At 35.6% G+C, this 5,901-nt stretch overlaps 1 pseudogene; it reads right to left on the reverse strand.

Moving 5' to 3' along the window:
* Positions 1-917: 917 nt before the first annotated feature.
* LOC102850795 lies at positions 918-1,885 on the reverse strand (annotated as a pseudogene).
* Positions 1,886-5,901: the final 4,016 nt, after the last annotated feature.

A 5,901-nucleotide genomic window follows, 5' to 3' on the forward strand; every position in this document is an offset into this window, starting at 1 on the left:
TTAAGGATCACAGAAGAATGCTGGACATCCCATGGACTACCAAAAGAAAAAATATGTCTTGGAGAGGGTGCGGCCAGAGTGCTCTTTGGAGGCAAAGATGATGAGTGTTCACCTCAAACTAGTTTGGGCATGTTGCTAGGAGGGGCTATTCCTTGGAGAGGGACATGATGTTAGGAAGAGGGGAGGGTTGGTGAAGGAAAGCAAGAACCTCAGCCAGGTGTACTGACCCAGTGACTGCTGCAATAGGCTCTAATGTGTCAGGAAGTGTGAAGATGGCACGAGATAGAACAGGGCTAAGATCTGCTGTTCATAGGGTTGCTATGAGTTGTATTTGACTCGATGGCACCTAACAACAACAACAACATCCCACCTATGAGTAAGCAGAATTCTAACCAAAGGACACATATACAAAGACTGGGCCCACAATAAAATGTACATATGGACAAATGTGTATTTAGAATTCTGGGTAAAAGTACTTTTATAAATGTATCCTTTTAATAATAGGACATTTTAAAAACTAAATTATCAGATAAAATTAATCATGTTAAATGTACATATTGTTGGTAAGGACAGCAGTGATATAAAAGTAGATAGCTTTCCTTTTCCTAGTATACCCCAGGTCCCCGATATATCCCTTTATTTTTTAGTTTAATAAGGCAGATAATTGTTAATAGCAGCATAGTTGTTTTGTGCTGCTGAGTCAACTGTGACTCACAGTGACCCTATGCTCAATAGCTTGGAACCCTGCTCTATCCTGAGCAACTGTTAGGTTAAACAAAATTAAAGGTAAAAACATCTTAATGCAATTCGTACAATAAACTGATAGCATAGTCGAGAGCTGAAAATGCACAAGATGTCTTTCTTTTTTTTAAAAGAAGGATGTTGGTTTTTTTTAAACTGGTGGATGCAGATGGACTTTAGATTTTATTGAAAGCAGTCACATCCATGGACTGCACACAGTCTTCACAAGCAGTTGTCTGTTCTTCCAGCATATTTATGCCGACTTTATTATCTTCAACTACACACTGTATCTGAAGCTTCTTAATTCCATCCCACTGGTACTAGCTTGGAAGAGCCCTAGATCAACCCATCTGTCTGAATACTTCTAACACACTCTTCGAATTTGCCATACTGGTTTCATTATGCCAAAGTTTCAAGTCTAATAAGATTGAAGGCTTAGAAACACATGCCGGTTTTTTTGCTTTCGTTGAATCTTACTGTGCAAGACATTCTTCTCTTAGTTTCTTTGCTTTCTCACTTTCCTCCTCCTCATCAGATCCAAAGAGACCAATGTCATCATCATCTTTGCTGTCTATAGTTCCACCTCCTGTGAGGTTTTCTACATTAGCAGGGCCTTACTTGCACAAAGCTTTCTTCTCTCTTGGCAGGCTGGCCTTTTCCTTTTCATAAGACTTGATGTAATTATACGAACATAGAATGTGACACATGGAGGCAGGTTGAGGGCTGGAGATGACACCACCACATCTGCTTGTGATGGCATATACCTTGCGATGTAACTCTTGTCAGCCAGGTAATTGTTGAGGACCTGGAGGCCAGCGGCAGTCCTGAGGTCTCCAAGACCAATGATGTTGGCTGTATCCAAAGTCAGGCAGAAGTGGAAAATAAGAAGGGAGGTAGCTGGGCCCGAGTACTCAAAGAGGAGGGAAAAGGGACAAAAATGTAATCTTTCAAGGACTCCAATAAGAACATGTGTCTTAAAGTGTATGTAATTAACTGAAATACAAATCCTGAAATGCTTGGCCTCGCCTTCAGGATGAAGCGTATTGTGAGTCAGTTTTGTGCTGGAAGTTGTGAAGGTGTCTCATATCTCAAGAAAGGACAGGTATAGAACAAATGTTTGGCTCTCTAATACCTTTTACTGCATCTCAAGTGGGTGTCAACAGACGGGACTTGCCAGATGAACTGGGGTTTCTGGCTAACAGTCCACCAGCTTGTGGGCATGCTGGAATTTTTAAATCCTGAAATAGGGTGGCTTTGAGTCACCTTTGACTCGACGGCATTTAACAACAAGAAGAAGCTAAATATTTTTGAGCCAAGTTAACCTTCGTACAAAATGCAGGAATAATAGAATTAGTAGTGGTGTTCTTGTTCTTGCTTCTTTCTTTCTTTTTTTTTTTTTTTAACTTGTTGTGCACTACTGAATCAGATCTGACTGGCACAGGAGGAGATTGCCCCTCCTTCTCCACGGAAACATCTGATGGATTCTAACCATGCACACCTTCAGGATTGCATCACAGATTTGTGCCACTAAGCTACCAGAGATCCCTATCTTGCTTCTTTCTTACCCCTCTCAAATGGTTCTAGATTATAGGTTTCATAAAGTTACACATTAAGATTATAATTTTCCATTTATGAGTGGCTACAAATTTTAAAATATTTACTAAAAGAGTTATTAGCTACTTTGTCTTCAAATAATAGTTAATAAACTCATTCAAAAGTCTAAAAATTATTTAGATATCTATTTAGAAACAAATTTATAAAACTCTAATTAATGCATAAACTCATTTATCTGGTCAAAACTCAGTTCTGAGAGACTTTCTAATTACATTAGAAATTTAGGCTAAGTATATATAATGCAATTAATTTTTGCAAGAATTATATTCTACTGTTAAGAAAAAAGAACGTTAATATTCCAAGAATTACTTTCTCCTTAGACAGCTGCTTTACTTCCTCCAGTTCACTTGAGAGCCTTTCTATTTCCCTCTGTGCTTGCACTTGTTGACGATGAGCTTCCACCATTTCCGTATGAGAATTCTGAAACCGGTCTCGTGTTAACTTCAATTCCTGCCCCAAGTCTACAGCCTCCTTGTACTGAGTTGCAATGTATTGCTCTTGCTCTTTCATAACCTGAAAATGAGAAGTACAAGATGTTTCTAAGTTTCACGATGAAAAGATTACAAAAAATTTAAAAAAAATTATAAACTTTTTCTTATTTTGATTTTCCTTTAATAAGTCAATTTCCCCTATGAACTAAAAAATCTAACATATAGCAAACTATCACTCCCTGTGAAACCGATATTCAGAAAATACTTTACACTTTTGTGCAAATAACATGACAAAAGGACTACAGCATTCTGGAACTCTTATTCTCATCTTTTGTATGATTTTAACCAGGGATAGGTTTGTCAGAGACAGTGAGACTGGCTCAGGATAGGGCAGGGTTTAGAGCTATTGTACAAAGGGGTGCTATGAATTATAATTGACGCCATGGCACTTAACAATAACAACAACAATATTATTATGATGTTATCTATTGGTCCAGTGGTTGAGAATTTTTTATTTCTTTTTTTTTAAGAGTTGGTAAATTTTTCTGTTTTATTGTTTAAAAAGATACAAATTGAGAATTTTTGTTTTCTTGAGATGTAATCTTTATTGAAGATTTACTACAGAAGATCAAAAACTACACTTGCAGGGATAATTTCTATAATTCTTTACTAGAGAAGTTTCTCTTTTCATGCAGAGCACCATTAGCTGAGGATATAGCAGTGAACAAAGGAAATGAGAGTGACTGCTCACATGGAATTTAAACTGTAGTGGTGGAAAATGGATAATCAGTCAATCAGTTAGTTAAAGAGCCAAAGCCTTTAAAGATGAGTAATGTATTTAAAACAAGAAAAGCTCACATACCTAAGAAGCCCTCAAAAAAACCCCCTGGATTTTTTAAAAAGGCAAATAAGTGGAATTCCTCCACCAATCAACACATATGCAATCTCAAGTCAACTGGTAACTCAGTTGTCCTCTATAATGTATAATTATGTTCACTGTCTAGATGCAGTTCCTCAAGGATAAAGGATTGCATCTTATTAATAGCTATCTTCAAATGCAGTAGTGTCCTGTAAGCATTTGTTGACCAAATGAGCATATATTATGGATTTCCTGTATGACAGATACCATACCGAGACTTGCAGAGAACACAAAGATAAGTAAGATAATACCTTACTAAGACCTAGACCATAAGAATGAAATACTTTTTAAGATCAACAACACAGTACGGCATCATTGTGGAATACTAAAACCAACTAATTTAAAAATTTTTTAAAATAATTTTTAAAATAATTTAAAAAATTATTTTACTCTTCAGAGAACTCGAATAATTTGCTTACATTTTCCATTTCTTTCATCTTGTGCTGTGTTCTTTCAGCCTCTTTTTTCAGTTGACTTATCTCCTGTTCATTCTGTAGTAATATAAACTCTTTTTCTCTAAGCTGTTCTTTGGCATTTTGTAGTTTTTCATTCAAACTTTCTATCTGAATTTTTAAAAAATGAACAATGTTATGGTTAAGAAAAGAAAATCCTGTAATTATTAACTATTTCAAGCTGCTTCCTACCAGGTCAAACTTAACATTCATTATTTAAAATAAGCAAAATATAAAAGGGTTAGAACAACCAATAACTTGTATATAAACAAGAATCTTTGTGTCTAATAAGATGTTTATATGTATACCTAAAACAATCTAAAAAAAGATGAAAAACTCAATTACATTTGTTTTAAAAAGTTGAAGAATATTAAAGCAATGAAGGAAGGAGGTTTAATAGAGAAATGGTTAAGTGTTCAGCTACTAACCAGAAGTTGAGGGGGCTGAACCCACATGGAGGAGAAAATGTCTGGTGATTTCTCCAGTAATATTATGGAAGCCAGACAGAGAAGTTCTACTCTGTCCTTATAGGGCACTATGAGTCAGAAATGACATTACAGCATACAACAACAAAGCACTGAATGCTACATGACTTTACAAATAATTTTATAGGTAATATGTATATGAGGGCGCACTGGTGGCCTAGTGACAAGAAGCTGCACTGTAATCCCTAAAGCACACGGTTCAAGGCCACCAGTTGCTCCCAGAGGAGAAGGATGGACAATCTCCTCAGAAAAGAAGGCGATTAACTACCTCTGAAACCCACTGGGAGGTCAGCTACGGATCAGCTCCAACTCTACAATATACAACAGCAACAATATGTACATGAGGTAGAAAATTAAGTTCCATTTCTGCTATGTTCCCTCCTCTGAGTGAACCACTGTTACTAGCATTACCTGGAAATACTTTTATACATATTCAGACACATATACATATTCTAGAGATATTCTATACTATTCAGGTATATATACATATTATTATAATAAATATGATTACATTGCTACGAGAAAAACTATATTCAAAACCAGAGAGCATAAATCAATATAAAATAGTATGTGCAATAATATTATAAAGAGCTAAATAATTTTAAGAGAGTAGTAGTTTTTACAATTTACCTGTTTGTTACATTCTTTAAGTTCCAATTCTGATTTCTCCAGAGTACCCTCTAATTTAATTATTTTTTGTTCCATTTCTCCTCTATGCTCACGAATAGTCATATCCAAATGTGTAACCTAAATACAAGAATTACATGAAAGGCTAATTAAATTCTATTTTTAATTTGAAAACTTGTTAAAGTATTTGAAAATTGTTTAAGGTGGGTATAACTGACATATAAACTCATTTTATAGAAATTACTCAAAAGAATGTAATTGTTGTATGCTATAGAGTAAATTGCATAGTAGGAGACTGCCTATCCTTCTCCCACAAAGTGGATGGCGGATATGAGCCAAGTGCCTTTGGAATTGAAGCACAGCTTTTTACCACGAGGTTACCAGAGCTCTCTATTCAAGAGAATTGGAAAAATAATATCTAATAATGGTGGATAATGATGTCATCTATACTATTAAAACCTATAGAAAAGACAAGATTATATTAATAGATGGCAAGTACATAACTCAGACTTCATTTTACACAGGATGTTGTTGTTGTTACGTGCTGTTGAGTCGTTTGCGACTCATAGCGACCCTATGTACAACAGCCCTAAAACCTGCTCTATCCTGTGGCAATCTCATTGCCTCTGACA

This window comes from Elephantulus edwardii, unplaced genomic scaffold (assembly GCF_000299155.1).
Source record: "Elephantulus edwardii isolate Elephantulus edwardi_28Jun2011 unplaced genomic scaffold, EleEdw1.0 scaffold00020, whole genome shotgun sequence".
In the NCBI taxonomy this organism is placed as follows: Eukaryota; Metazoa; Chordata; class Mammalia; order Macroscelidea; family Macroscelididae; genus Elephantulus; species Elephantulus edwardii.